General features: G+C 34.7%; 2 non-coding genes across 2 annotated transcripts; both read left to right on the top strand.

Moving 5' to 3' along the window:
* Positions 1 to 6328: 6328 nt before the first annotated feature.
* Positions 6329 to 6423, top strand: TRNAY-GUA (transfer RNA tyrosine (anticodon GUA)). The gene is made up of 2 exons: positions 6329 to 6365; positions 6388 to 6423. It is a non-coding gene; the product is annotated as a tRNA-Tyr (tRNA).
* Positions 6424 to 6513: 90 nt separating this feature from the next.
* On the top strand, positions 6514 to 6608 carry TRNAY-GUA (transfer RNA tyrosine (anticodon GUA)). Its single transcript has 2 exons — positions 6514 to 6550; positions 6573 to 6608. It is a non-coding gene; the product is annotated as a tRNA-Tyr (tRNA).
* Positions 6609 to 15006: the final 8398 nt, after the last annotated feature.

Here is a 15006-nt window from a genome sequence, read left to right as displayed (position 1 = left end):
ATTTATTTGTGTTTAAATAGGAGCCCTTCTCTCGGTCAAACACAAGTCATAGAATAGTAGTTTATTATTTCAATTGTCCCTGTACCCTCTTTGAGTAATAATAGTTTCATATTTATTCACACATTTGAGCGTGAGATATTGTGACACCCATATGCCCTGACACCCAATACAACTACATGCCCTTCCATATGAGAATAGACGAGAATACAGAGAGTCATACCACCACGAAACCCTCTATGGATTTACGTAGTCGGCAAAATAGAGAAACCCAATTTCATATGCGACGACAAGTGAAGCATGGTGAATGGTAACCTATAGAGACTTCGGAGTAGCTTCGGCCTAGACCAACTAAGTAAGTGGTGTTACTATCGATATGGTTGGAGGAGTTGTGTTATTCATGATGACACGTGCCTAATGGCGTCGCATGTATCATATGTGTGATATGTGTATTGTGTTTATGATATGATATGATGTATAACATGATATGTGGTATGACAAGATGTGTTGTACAATATGACATGTAATGATATGATATTTTTTGTTATATGATATATCCACATATGCTCAGTAACATTAAAATACAAATGGATGTCATACATGCCTTGAAGAATTAAAGTTAAATTATGAAGTGTCATGATATGCTATGACATGGAGGAATTGTTTTGAGATAAGAAGATTTGTGATGTACAACCCATGGACGTGTTTTAAATGTTATGCTTTTAAATGAAATGAAATTGAGCAAAGGGTTGTCTTATATGATTTATTTACTATGAGAAATTTTGGATTTCATGCATAAATGTATTTTCTCATGCATTAGAATATTCTCCTTATGATTAGTACGAATGTGTACGTTATGAAAAGGAAAAGGATCGTATTGTTGAACATGATGCTACGACAGTCGCTATTCCTTTCGAGTGACCGATAACATCACTAGAGACGCTAGTCTGACAGCACGAGGCCCATAGAGTGTGCAAATCGACTAGTAGGTCCATATTCGCATGTACCATTCGTGTGTAGAGTAATAAATACACATCCGATGACTCTAATTGGAAAGTTGCATAAGAGAATATGGTTTTAAATTATAGGTCTCATTCATATTGCATGCGTGTGTGCATTTTCTAACCCCAATAGTGGAGTCACTTACCGAGTATTTCTTAAAATACTCCAGTATTGTGTTATTCTTTTATTTTAGGTCAAGGCAAGACGTCTCTGCATAGTTCACGACAAAATCGCATCAAAGACTATGAAACTTGCATAGAATAGTTATATTTATTTACATAGATTTTATGTTTTTTTATTTAAATGATAGGTCTTTTTTCAGTGATAAAAGAGAATTTTTCATAAAAGAATTGAGAACTAAAGAGGCCTAGGACGCTCTACCTAATTAAGCGTAATTTTGTGGGAAGGTTCACCCAAAACCTGTTGCCTCCGACCCATAAATTGGATTACCACACACAACTCACTTAGCCTATTCCATCATATTGAAGGGAAGGAAATGAGGATTTTGGGTTAGCTCCGCCAAAGAAGTTGGTTTCTAGAGAGTCTTCTTCGACAATTATCTACGTCCACAATGCACCTAGGCCACGAAATTAATCTCTAGACCTTCCTTGCAACGTTCTATACAAGGTTGTAGAAAGAATCAAAGAGAAATAACCATTGTACGAGGCTATAAAAGGTGAGTTGCAGAGCAAGAAAGCCACGGGGTTAAGCATCTTTCCTTAGTGTAAAGGTTGAAGATGATGAAATGATCGATTCAATTGAACTGCTCACGTCATCCAAGCCAACTCACCTACGTTCTTTTGAATTTTAACTCTCTCGTAGACTGGTTTTGTGACACTTGAGTAAAGAGGGTACATGAATGAACCAAGATCGTGTTCAAGTAAGAGTGATACTGAAGATATGATGATTAAGAAAGACTAAATAAGCACTCGTATTGGTCTATAAGTTGAACGTCCGGTCATTATGTGCTAAATTTAGGTTTCTATTTAACTAATTTGAACCACATTAAATACATACATCAATTGTTCTAATATTTAATGTATCAAATAGAATAAGTATATTTTTCTCTTTTAATATATCTAATATATTAGATATATATTTAAAGACTTCAAATTTATATTTTTTGATTTATATTTAACATATCTAATATATTAATTATTAATCTGAACCCTTTAAATTAAATTTATTTATTTTATTTATTTGATATATTAATATATTAAATATTAATTTCAACGTTTTAAATTAAACTTATTTTATCCTTTACATTTAATATATTAAATATTAATTGGATAATTAAAAAAAAAATCAAATAAATTGAACGTGTAGTATTACTATGAGCTAATAAACCTTATAGATCAACCAATTATAACCTCCAATGATACAATTTTAATTGATTAAACTTTTTAATTAATCAATTTTCATTCATTAACTATATGGAAGTGTACTATAGTTTTAGAGTTGCACTCTTATGCACTATAGCATTATAGAACAAGTTATGTTCATTGACATAATCATAACAAACAAGTCAATTATTCACGAGTTGTGCATAATTACAGTTTGATCAAAAGTCTTTTTTATCCTTATAATTACATCTTTCACCTCAAATACCAATGATTCTCTAATAAACAATTTGTTTATGATTCAATCATAAATCAAGTCTCTCTCGAGCTAATGAGAGGGTATGACCCCATTGTTCAAGTTCTGAAATCAGCATTTAAGAGAACAAATCATCTACTTTCTTTATAGTGAAGTACTACACATCCAATTTGTCCGAGACTAGAGGCTACCCTTATGATGATTAGAGATAGGTCCCTAAATCATGGTTGCATGTGTTTGCATTTGCATGGCCCCCTATAGTAGGGTCACTTACTGAGTATTCGTCGAAATACTTATGCCGTATGCCACATCATTTTTCAGGTAAAGGCAAGGCGCACTTGTACGGAGGGTGGCGACATCGTGAGCATTGGCTGTGGGACGTGCATAGGGTAGACTCATATTTAAATTCCTAGTCTTAAGTTAGAATAGTTTGTTTTGCATTTCATTGTTTTAAATTATTTTGTATTTGTTTTTATTTTCTTTAAATTTCAGGATTTCATATTTAAACATGTAAGATCATAGCTGTGTTCTCCAGAGAAGAAGTTGTTTTATGCATTTTCGAAGATTAAGTTATAAATGATGTTCATGTAAGAGTTATATTTCCTCATTAGAGATGAGCATGAGACGTTAGTAGCGACTCTGAGTATGTGGAACTTTAGGGTCGTTACATATGATGACACATGCCCAGTGGCCCTTCCACGTGTACTCTATGCTTTATATTATATGATGATGTGACTATATTATATGATGATGAGATTATGATATAATATGACATGACTATGATGATGATATGATGATGCTATGATGATGACGACATGATGATGATGATTATGATATAATATGACATGACAAATGTTTTTATTTGTTTTATTCGGTATTTCTTTATGTTGTTTTAAAGACGCTTTTGAACATGTAAGTGACTGTGTTTTATGATAAAGTTTTAAATGTTTAATTTCGCATAAGAGCATAGGTTATGATGACAGCAGCAAGTTTAGATTAATAGAAATCTAGGGTCGTTACACTATGAAATGTTTGGAAATAAAGAAAGGCTATGAATCACAACCCCATACTATGATTTGAAAGTTATGTTATGAATGAGATGATTTATGAAAGATTATGTATGAATATTACTAAAAGTAATATGTGAGGAAATAATGGAGGGTTGTCTGATTTATTACGATGAAAAATATGGGGACCTCATGCATAATTGTATGTTCACGTGCGTTGGGATACTTCCCCTTTATGATGAGTACGGATGCATAACTATTACAAATGGATGTATCAATAGCCTTACCACGATAAGGCACCAAATATTATCCATATTTTATGGACCCTTTACGTTATTACTTGCAAATGAAAAGAAAAATTAAATGTATGAAGAATTAAGCGATTCACCGACCTTAGCTCAGTTGGTAGAGCGGAGAACTGTATTGGGTCAATAGACTCTTAGTAAATCCTTAGGTCACTTATTTTTATATTATGGACCATTTAAGTTATTACTTGCACATGAAAAGAATAATTAAATGTATGAAGCAATTATGCCATTCATTGACCTTAGCTCAATTGATAAAGTAGAGGACTGTAATGAGTCAATAAACTCTTAGTAAATTCTTAGGTTACTGGTTCGAATCTTGTCGGTCGGATTTTTGTTTTAATCTTTTGTATAATCAATTAGGCCATTCTCGGACCGGTAGAGCGGAGAACTCCGCTGAATTTATGAAACTAGCCCAAGGATGACTAACAAGCACATTTCATTCATTGCATTATTTGAACTATTTGTTTGTCTAGTTTTAAATATAGGAGTTAAAGTTATATTGTAAATATTCCACCATTACTCGCCATTTATTCCACCATTACTAGCCATTTTAATATGGAGGTTATGGGCATTTCTCAGTTATATTGTAACCAACATAGGTTACCATATTCCACCATTACTAGCCATTTTAATATGGAGGTTATGGGCATTAAATATAGGAGTTAAAGTTATATTGTAAATATTCCACCATTACTAGCCATTTTAATATGGAGGTTATGGGCATTTCTCAGTTATATTGTAACCAACATAGGTTACTATATTCCACCATTACTAGCCATTTTAATATGGAGGTTATGGGCATTTCTCATTTGCCATCGAATTTGGGAGTTATATATCACATAGGTTAAGGTTGTAAAGGCTATATAAAGCCTTCTTTACTTTGATTAGACAAATTTTGGAATTAAGAATAGAATTTCTATTTTAGTTTTGTTGAGAGCTAAACTTTCTTTGCAAATTCTTGTGTTTAGAACTTGCATGCTAGAGTCATTCAAGTGGTATTGATCAAACCTCTTGTGGAGTAATTCGAATCACGAGTTTAGAAACGAGTTTTCTTTACTCTTGATCTCGATCACAAGGTAATCCGTTCCATACTTTCCCTTGGGTTGATTTCCATATCACCTTAGGTCACTGGTTCGAATCCGGTAGGTCGGACTTTTGTTTTCATATTTTTTATATTATCGACCATATGAGTTATTACTTGCACATGAATAGAATAATTAAATGTATAAGCAATTATGTGATTCACCAACCTTAGTTCAGTTGGTAGAGCAGAGGACTGTAGTGGGTCAATAGACTCTTAGTAAATCCGGTAGGTCGGATTTTTGTTTTAATCTTTTTTTATATTATCGACCATTTGAGTTATTACTTGCTCATTAAAAGAATAATTAAATGTATGAAGCAATTATGCGATTCACCGACGTTAGTTCAGTTGGTAGAGCGGAGGACTGTAGTGGGTCAATAGACTCTTAGTAAATCTTAGGTCCCTTGTTCGAATTTGATAGGTCAGATTTTTGTTTTCAACTTTTTTATATTATCGACCATCTTAGTTATTACTTGCACATGAAAAGAATAATTAAATGCATAAGCAATTAGGCCATTCTCCGACCTTAGCTCACTCGGCCATTTGAGTTATTACTTGCACATGAAAAGAATAATTAAATGTATGAAGCAATTAGGTCATTCTCCGACCTTAGTCCAGTTGGTAGAGCGAAGGACTGTACTGGGTCAATTGGCTCTTAGTAAATCCTTAGGTCACTGATTTGAAAAAGGTATGTCGGATTTTTGTTTTCATCTTTTTTATATTATCGACCATCTGAGTTATTACTCTCACATGAATAGAATAATTAAATGTATAAGCAATTATGCGATTCACCGGCCTTAGTTTAGTTGGTAGAGCGGAGGACTGTAGTGGGTCAATAGACTCTTAGTAAGTCCTTAGGCCACTGGTTCGAATTCAGTACGTCGGATTTTTGTTTTAATCTTTTTTATATTATCGACCATCTGAGTTATTACTTGCTCATTAGAAGAATAATTAAATGTGTGAAGCAATTATACGATTCACCAACCTTAGTCCAGTTGGTAGAGCGAAGGACTATAATGGGTTAATAGACTCTTAGCAAATCCGGTAGGTCAAATTTTTGTTTTAATCTTTTTTTTATATTATCGACCATCTGAATTATTACTTGCAAATGAATAGAATATTTAAATGTATAAGCTATTATGTCATTCATTGACCTTAGCTTAGTTGGTAGAGCGGAGGACCGTAGTGGGTCAATAGACTCTTAGTAATTCCTTAGGTCACTGGTTCAAATCCGGTAGGTTGGATTTTTGTTTTAATCTTTTTTATGTTATCGACCATCTGAGTTATTACTTGCACATGAATAGAATAATTAAATGTATAAGGAATTAAGTTATTCTCCGACCTTAGCTCAGTTGGTAGAGCGGAGGACTGTAGTGGGTCAATAGACTCTTAGGAAATCCTTAGGTCACTGGTTCAAATTCGGTAGGTCGGATTTTTGTTTTAATCTTTTTTATATTATCCATCTGAGTTATTACTTGCACATGAATAGAATAATTAAATGTATAAGCAATTAAGTCATTCTCTGACCTTAGCTTAGTTGGTAGAGCGGAGGACTGTAGTGGGTCAATAGATTCTTAGGAAATCCTTAGGTCACTGGTTCGAATCCAGTAGGTCGGATTTTTGTTTTAATCTTTTTTATATTATCGACCGTCTGAGTTATTACTTGCACATGAATAGAATAATTAAATGTATGAAGCAATTATGCCATTTAGCGACCTTAACTCAGTTGGTAGATCGGAAGATTGTGGTGGGTAATAGACTTTTAGGAAATCCTTAAGTCACTGGTTCGAATTCGGTAGGTTATTACTTGCACTTGAAAAGAAGAATTAAATTTATGAAGCAATTATGTCATTCACCTACCTTAGCCCTTGGCTCTGTTGGTAGAGTGGAGGACTGTAGTGGGTCAGTAGACTGTTAGTAAAACGTTAGGTCAAGACCTTGGCTCTGTTGGTAGAGCGGAGGACTGTAGTGGGTCAGTAGACTGTTAGTAAAACGTTAGGTCAAGACCTTGGCTCTGTTGGTAGAGCGGAGGACTGTAGTGGGTCAGTCTAACCTTGGCTCTGTTGGTAGAGCGGAGGACTGTAGTGGGTCAGTAGACTGTTAGTAAAACGTTAGGTCAAGACCTTGGCTCTGTTGGTAGAGCGGAGGACTGTAGTGGGTCAGTAGACTGTTAGTAAAACGTTAGGTCAAGACCTTGGCTCTGTTGGTAGAGCGGAGGACTGTAGTGGGTCAGTAGACTCTTAGTAAAACGTTAGGTCAAGACCTTGGCTCTGTTGGTAGAGCGGAGGACTGTAGTTGGTCGAATTTTTGTTTTAATCTTTTTTATATTATCGACTTGAGTTATTACTTGCACATGAAAAGAATAATTAAATGTATATGCAATTATGCCATTCCATTTGATCTTAGCTCAGTTGGTAGAGCAAAGGATTGTACTGGGTCAATAGGCTCTTAGTAAATCCTTAGGTCACTAGTTCGAATCGGTAGGTTGGATATTTTTTTAATCTTTTTTATATTATCGGCCATTTGAGTTATTACTTGCACGAATTCGATAGGTCGGATTTTTGTTTTCAACTATTTTATATTATTACTTGCACATGAAAAGAATAATTAAATGTATGAATCAATTATGTCATTCACCGACCTTAGCTCAGTTGGTAGATTAGAGGACTGTAGTGGGTCAATAGACTCTTAGTAAATCCTTAGGTCATTGGTTCAAATTCAGTAGTTTATTACTTGCGCATGAAAAGAAGAATTAAATCTATGAAGCAATTGTGCCATTCACCGTCCTTAGCTCAGTTGGTAGAGCGGAGGACTGAGTGGGTCGCTAGAATCTTAGTAAATCCTTACATCACTAGTTCAAATACGGTAGGTTTTTTATATTATGGACCATTTGGGCTTTTACTTGCACATGAAAAACGAGGAAATGAGGAGTAATTTTTAGAAGAAAAAAAAATCAACTTTTTTTTCGAGATAATTACAAAAATACAATGGACTAGAAGTGTATGTTCTAGAGGACACACAAATCACCACATCCAACTGCTAGAATTCATTTTGAAAAAAATAATAATAAAATATTCAAAAATAGAAAATTACTAAAATACCCATAAACTTCGAGATAGTTGCAAAAATACAATGGACTAGAAATGTATGTTCTAGAGGACAGACAAATCACCACATCCAACTACTAGAATTCAAATTGGAAATCGGTAGTTCACTGATCAGAGAGGATAGATAATCTAGAAAATTCATTCTCCAAATCACAACGATTATGTTGTTTTCAACCTAAGTTTAAGTTTCCGGAAAGTATCAAAAATACCGAAAAATCAGGTCAAATGAATGCAAATCAGGGCAAATAAACTCAAATACCGAGAAAATGGCCCAAAAGAAAGATGAATTTTGATTCATTGTTAATCCAAATAGGCTTTCCACTACAAACTAGTCAAGGTCACCCTATATTACAATATTACCATGGCCTTCCGCTGTAAAGTTTGAAGTTGGGGCAAGAATATGGAACAAAAATTGAGTTGAATTGAGCTCCCAATCACTAGTAATATCGTTTATATTTTGAGTTTCCTACTCTCGGACTTCTTTCAAATTCGAGAACAATTGCCCACCATTTTTCTTTAAACTTTTTCCTCCATCTTGTAAACAAGATTACCCACAAGTTCTATGAAGGAATCGAGTGCTGAAAGAGTCGAGAACCTATTCCCCCAATGGTGGTAGTTATTAAAGAACTTCAAGGAAAGCTTGAAAATCTAATCTGAGCCTACTCAAATATTCGTTGAGCAAGGCCAATCTCATTCGATTTCTGCACCTCCAAGAAGTATTTCTATGGAAGACCACAAAGAGAAATAACCCCAAGAACGTGCTCAATTGAAAGACTTCAATTTCGAGTATAATTTAGGGGTAAGTATCAAATTCTCTCTTACGATTCATGTCTCTTCAAATTAAGTATTCCTAAGCTTCAGAGGATCGAGTTGAGTAACATTGATGAAGAAATCGAGAGCTGAAACGTCCTAGAACGAGCTGCCCAATAAAAGAAAGTTTCGTATTTTCTAGTGAGTTGCAAACCAAGAAAGATTTCTGAAAATTAAGGTCCTACCCTCAAAGACATCTCTTCAAACCAATTCCTTTAGCTTGAGGAAAGAATAAGGAAGGAATTCTATAAAGAAGTCGGGCCCTAAAAACCCCTATAACCGACTACCCAATAAGGATTCCTCTATTTCGAACTCCGGCCAGAAATCATATTTTGACGAACTTTGGAGGCAAACATCTTAGGCTATGATCCACAAAAAGATATGAAATCAAGCCTTAGCTCTTCCTTGTAACGTCATTTTAAGTTTCATAAAGAAATCAAGGGGGGAAATATTGTGGATGGAGCAGTGGAGGAGTGGTTTCAGGCACCGGCAACCACGGTCGCGAGCGACTTCTTCTTGTCCAGAGGAAGAAGATAATAACGTCGTCAGTTCAACTTAACCAACCTTGTCAAACCAGAATCTAACCCTCTCTCAGTTTTTCCCAATTCTAACCCTCTAATAATTTTGAGGTAATTCAGATACCAGAAGCTCGAGAACGAAAGTCTGAATGTTGACGGTGATGTAATAAGTCATCTTAGACTTTTCTTGAGAAATACTTGTAGAAATCACTCAAATTTCTGTATGAACCTTACAACAAGTGTGAGTTAAGGATATATAAAAGAAAAACTCAAAGAACCAAGAGTTAAGGCCCTAAAACGATCAAATTACTTAGGATTTAAATAATGTTCAATTAACCCACTAAATGAACTCTACTACCTATGAAATTTTAATGCTGAGCATATTATGGTATGCTAAAGTCATACATGAAATTTGATGGTCATTAGATAAGGTTAAGTAGCTAAACCAAGTGACAGTGTAAAATGACTATAATGCCCCTAAGGTAATCTACTTTCGGTTCATGATCTAGATGACCTCCAAATGCTATCAAACTTTGTATAGACCCTATTGTATGATGTTTGATAATTTTGTTAAGTTTGAAATTTATTGAATACATTATGTAGCTAAACCAAGAATTAAAGTGTAAAATAACCAAAAGGCCTCTAAGACTCCTTAAGATATTTCAAGGTCTAAACATGCTCCAAATGACTTACTACTTTCTATAAGACCTAAACGTAAGGACATGAAGATATGTTAAAGATTTAAAAGTTGATTAGAACAAGTTTGGAACCTAAACCAAGTTAGGACCCAAGAAACACCTTAAGACTCACGACTCTTCCAGAACCCTCTAAAAAATTTATTATGATTCTATGGCTTTCTAGAATAACTCATGCTTGTTTTTATGATGGGTTCATAAGCTAAAGAATGTACGATGCAATTATGCCTCAAGAACAATAAGGAAAACATAAAATGTTTATGATTGAGAACCCAAGAAAGGTACCACACCAGCTCTACCACTATCAAAATAAGATATTGCAATCCATGTCTTAAAGTTCTCACGAAAGAATACTAAGTAATACTCTAATCATATCGAAAGTGACCCATGATCTCCCGCCATGTGGTGCTTTTAGAGACCCATGTTTTCCTCTTCTAGGTGGGATGCCTTGCACCCTATTTTTTTTTAGCAGCATGTCATGTTTGACCTCATATTTCACTCACCTAAATGAGATGCCTTACCCATTTCGCTCGTAAACTACCAACTTCTATCCGGAACCGAAACCTCTATTCCCTGAGCTACTTCACGAACCAGATTGAACTCTTTTCCTCTCCTGCCTGTATGTAAGAAAGATTAATGAGAGAGACTGAACCTATCCCATAATAAATAGCCTTTACAGTGAAGGGAGAGGAACGAAGCAGCTCGACCGATAGGGAGAGGAAAGACTCTCGATTCATTCTTGTTTACGAACTGAACTTAATAACTTGTCCCTTCTTGCTTGAACCTTGTTATGGGTACCCTATTCATGATTTGCAGGACTTCATGTTCATGTTTTACACTGATCACCTAACCTTTATGGTCTTTCATGGGGAGTAATTTAGGATCATGTTAGGGACAAGAAAAGAGTAAATTACCTTGGTCATGAATCAAGAACCTCCTAAGACCTCCCACGGTACAACATGTTCATGACTCAGACTATGCTGCTTAGAATGTATGAAACCTTGAGCGTAGGTATTCAGACTATGCCGCTTGGAACGTATGAAGCCTTGGACATTGGTATTCAAGTTGTATCACAGGGGAAGCCTTTGATGCAGGATCAAACTACATAGCTTGGAACGTAAGAAGTTTTGGATGTAGGTTTCCATACTATGTCGCTTGGAACGCATGAAGCCTTGAGCATAGGTTTTCAGACTGTCACTTGGAACACATGAAGCCTTGGACGTAGGTTAAAATTGTGTCGCTAGGAACACATGAAGCCTTGGACACAGGTTGTCAGGTTCATAGACCTTTCATCATGTTTTTGTGTTTCAAGGTGCACAAGCATTTATAGCCGAGATGACCATAACGATGGTGTTAAAGTGTTAACTGATCCGTATTTGAAACTTGGGGGCATCTTCCTTCCTTAGTTGTGGCAGATGGTTCAGCAAGCAAAATGAATAGCCGATTTGCGCTCATAATTGACTCTGTCATTTTTCCTTCTTTGTGGATGATAAATGCTACATACACCATCTTTGAACAACACTGCTACTCCTTTTTCTTCTAATTGTCTAACGCTCAAGAGATTAATTTTGAGTTCAGGTACCCAATACACATTACTAATAGTGTAACGAACCCCATACAAAGTTAATTTCACTCCACCCTTTCCAATAACTTTCATACTATTATTTTCAAGCTTGACAGTGTGGGAAAACGTATTGTCCAAGCTTGAAAACATACCTTCATTTACACACATATGGTTTGAGCAATCAGAATCTAAGAACTAAGCATCACTCTTTTTTGCTTCATGTCTTTCATACGAGCCACTAACAACATTTCATCTTCTCTTCCAGCTCTGCATAATTCAATTCCTTACTCATCTTTGGACATTCATATTGAAAATGACCTAAGTCATGACACCTATAACATTCAACAGTTGCTTTGTTGAAAGTTGATCTTTCTCTTCTGTGTCCTCTGCTCCTATAAGTTCCTCTTCCTCTATTTATTTTCGTTCGACCTTCGACTTTTAGAACTTGCTCCTCTCCATTAATGTTGGATATTCAAAATTTTTGTTCATGTATCACTAATGAATTTTATAATTCATCAATGGACATGTTATCAGTATCTTTGAACTCTTCAACTGATACTACAACATAAGTAAATTTTTCAGTTAAAGTACATAGAATTTTTTTCTACAATTTTCTTGACTGACATATCTTCTCCATTGCTTCTCATCTTGTTGGAGATTATTATCACTCTTGCAAATAATTTTAGAGACAACTCTACTCTGATACCAATGGTTACAATCGCACTTTTCTTGGTAGCAGATTTAGTGATTGTGTGGCACTCGCTCTCAGCACTAAGTGAGTCAAGCCAACTTAGGATTGGTGATCGTGCGGAACTCACTCTCAAACTTAGGATTAGTGATTGTGCGAAACTCACTCTCAGTACTAAGTGAGTCAAGCCAACTTAGGATCTCATCGCCTACAACTCAACAACGTATGCTAGGTCTCTAGCCCCATTTTGAGAAAATTTTAGAAAACAGGAGTGGAGAAATTTTAAAAGAGAGCTTGAAAACAAAGATTGCAAGAAAGATTGAAAACAATATTATATGACTACAAACAAAAGGCAACATAACGACTTAAATAACATATAGCTTTTCGAATAGTGAGAATTTGACAACTAGTCATATCCCCTTATAGCACATTTTGAGGCGATTCATGTCTGATAAGCCTAAACATGATTTCACCGAAGGGTCATACAAAATCTAAATGTGAGAAGTTAACGATTCGTCGCACCCCCTACAGTACATTCTAGAGCATTTCATATCTACCATGCATAGACAAGTTTCTGCCGAAATGTCACTTAAAAAAGCCAAGAAAATCATACACCATGAAAGCAATAAAGGAAAGCGATAAAGTTACAAGGCAAGAGTTTTGGCATGTAATGGACATGCAACTTGTACAACACGTCTAGGATAAACATGACCGTGACAGTCACTGGATTTTATCACTTGTCGACTATCAATTGGTTCGATATCAACCCTGCGAGATCCACCTCCACCGGCCATAAGTGGTCTCTCAGCTGCAGCACGGCGTGGCGCGTGGAAGGAGGGCAATGGAGAGATTGTCATAACAACTTTTTTTAGTGTACATTGTAAAAGCAATGCTTAGGCAAGGTAGTGCTTGAGCATTTTACACAATCTAATCATAAGAACTAACAATCGATCATTCATCATCCCATTCCATCCCATCAAACAAAATCAAACAAGCTAAGTCATTTTTCATTTCAATTTCAATTCCTGTCCATAAGGAATTAAAACAAGATCTTGATCCATATGCATCAAAACATCAAAGGGAGAAAGTTCACAGGATTAAATGTCTGTCACACAACTGTTGGATGAACTGAAATTTTTCCATGCAGCAGCTAATAATGCCTCTTTCCTTCATTATGGATTTAGATTTTATTACTATAATATGAACATAGAAATACCAAATATGTATAAACTTTCCTTTTAAACTACTCAACCACATTGTAATAGAAAAAGAAAATAGATAAATAAATAAATGAATAAATAAACAAACAAACGAGTAATAAAATAAAATAATTAAAATAAAACAGTTAATTAATTAAGAAAAAAGAGAGAACCGTTCATCTCCCTCAGATCTCAACCAATCCTTTCAAACTAGTTACTACTAAAAAAAAAGAACAGAAATATCTCACCAATTTAGAGGGGATAGATTTCTCTTTGCTATTGATATGTTATATCACATATCTCCTTCCCTTTTATCCTAAATTCATTTTTAGGAAATTACTCTCATTGATAAACACATTATGAAATTATACTATCTAATAAGATGAACATCTTTAATAGGGTGAATATTTATCGAAGGAATTTGATGAACATCTTTAATAGGGTGAATTCGAGGGACAAAAGCAAGCTAACTTGGATTTAGATAGAACTTCAGCTAAGGCTATCCAAGTGAGTGACCTTACTATTGACAGGATTATATTTGATGTTAACACGTGCCCCGTGGTTCTGCACGTGTCATATGTATTAATATGTGTGAATTGTTTATGGATCTTATGATATGATATGTATATGTTATAATATGGGAATTGGATGATAACATTTATGGTACGATGTGTTCAATGATATGTTTGAGATAGGATACGAGAAGGATGCACTAAATGTAATGTTATGATAGGAGTAAGATACATTCATGAAACGTTAAGGTTAGGTTACATATCGAAGTGTTATGTATACGAGAGATTGATACAAACGATATGGGCACGATCAATTGATAAAATAATATGGTTAGATTATGGGTAGAAAGGGATAGGATTATGATAGATTGATCGAACGATAGCATTAGGATACACTCCTGTAACGATATGACTAAGGTACGTTCATGTAACGATATGACTATGTTAGATATAAGAATGTTAAGGCTATGATAATTTAGGGAACGATATGACCACGAAGTGTTTACGATATGATATGATTATAAAAATGTGAATACTGGATATATATATTATACACACATATGATATGTTATGGTACGAGATATGTGGTAATTGACATGTTTATGATATGATATATTGTGATGCAATATGTTATGATATGATATGTATATGATGAACACCGTTATGTCTGAAGCATGAAATGTTATGATATAATATATTTATGTAATTTGAATGATATGATGTGATTGACATGCAAAACGACGAACTAGCATGAAATACAACCCCAACGTATGCATGAAAGATAACAAAGTGTGAAACGATACGAAAAATGATATGATATGTACTAAACACTAGCGAGGTTGTATTAAATGATAATATGTCAAAAGGTTGGGATGTAATAGCAAAAAAAAAAAAAATAATAATAATAATAATAAAATAAAAA

Source organism: Cucurbita pepo, chromosome 18, assembly GCF_057944985.1.
Source record: "Cucurbita pepo subsp. pepo isolate OVF chromosome 18, ASM5794498v1, whole genome shotgun sequence".
Lineage (NCBI taxonomy): Eukaryota > Viridiplantae > Streptophyta > Magnoliopsida > Cucurbitales > Cucurbitaceae > Cucurbita > Cucurbita pepo.
The sequence above is the reverse complement of the archived record's forward strand: the minus strand, read 5'-3'. Positions and strand labels throughout refer to the sequence as shown.